Here is a 1,355-nt window from a genome sequence, read left to right as displayed (position 1 = left end):
AAATTTTTTTTTAGTTTCAAAATTTAAAAATAAAAAGTTTTCATCTTTGTTTTTTGCCTTCCTAATGTTACTGGACTTTATTTTATTTTTCTATTTTAAATAAAAAATTAAATTTTTAAATTTAAAAATTCAAAAACATGATAAATTTTGTCTTTTGAAATCCTAAATTTTTTTTAAGAATATATTCTTTTATTCACCAGATCATGCTATTTTTTCACAAATATAGAATATATTAATTTAAAGAAGTTAAACTTCTTAAATTTTTTTATTATTGGATATTTTTGAAAGTCTTTATTTTTCTACTTCTTGGTAAAAAAATATTTTCTGTTTCAAAATTTAAAAATAAAAGGTTTTCATCTTTTTTTTTGTCTTCCTAATATTGCTGGACTTTATTTTATTATTCTATTTTAAATAAAAAATAAATTATAAAATTTAAAAATTCAGAAAAATGATAAATTTTGCCTTTTGAAATCCTAATTTTTTTAAGACTATATATTTTTTTTATTCACCGAGTAACGCTATTTTTTCACAAATATAGACTAAATTAATTTTAAAAATTTAAACTTTGTAAATTTTTTTATTATTGGGTATTGTTAAAATTCTTTATTTTTCTACTTCTTGGTAAAGAAATAATTTTTTTAGTTTCAAAGTTTAAAAATAAAAAGTTTTCATCTTTTATTTTTGTCTTCCTAATATTGCTGGACTTTATTTTATTATTCTATTTTAAATAAAAAATAAATTTATAAAAATTTGAAAATTTAGAAAAATGATAAATTTTGTCTTTTGAAATCCTAATTTTTTTCAAGAATATATTTTTTTTATTCACCGAGTAACGCTCTTTTTTCACAAATATAGAATAAATTAATTTTAAAAATTTAAACTTTTAAATTTTTTTATTATTGGGTATTGTTAAAATTCTTTATTTTTCTACTTCTTTGTAAAAAAATATATTTTTTAGTTTCAAAATTTAAAAATAAAAAGTTTTCATCTTTGTTTTTTACCTTCCTAATGTTACTGGACTTTATTTTTTTTCTATTTTAAAAAAATTTAAATTTTTAAATTTAAAAATTCAAAAAAATGATAAATTTTGTCTTTTGAAATCCTAATTTTTTTTCAAGAATATATTCTTTTATTCACCAGATAATGATATTTATTCACAAATATAGATTATATTAATTTAAAAAAGTTAAACTTCTTAAATTTTTTTGTTATTGGATATTTTTGAAAGTCTTTATTTTTCTACTTCTTGGTAAAAAATAATATTTTCTGTTTCAAAATTTAAAAATAAAAGGTTTTCATCTTCTTTTTTGTCTTCCTAATATTGCTGGACTTTATTTTATTATTCTATTTTAAAT

This window comes from Arachis hypogaea, chromosome 10, assembly GCF_003086295.3.
Source record: "Arachis hypogaea cultivar Tifrunner chromosome 10, arahy.Tifrunner.gnm2.J5K5, whole genome shotgun sequence".
Lineage (NCBI taxonomy): Eukaryota > Viridiplantae > Streptophyta > Magnoliopsida > Fabales > Fabaceae > Arachis > Arachis hypogaea.
The sequence above is the reverse complement of the archived record's forward strand: the minus strand, read 5'-3'. Positions refer to the sequence as shown.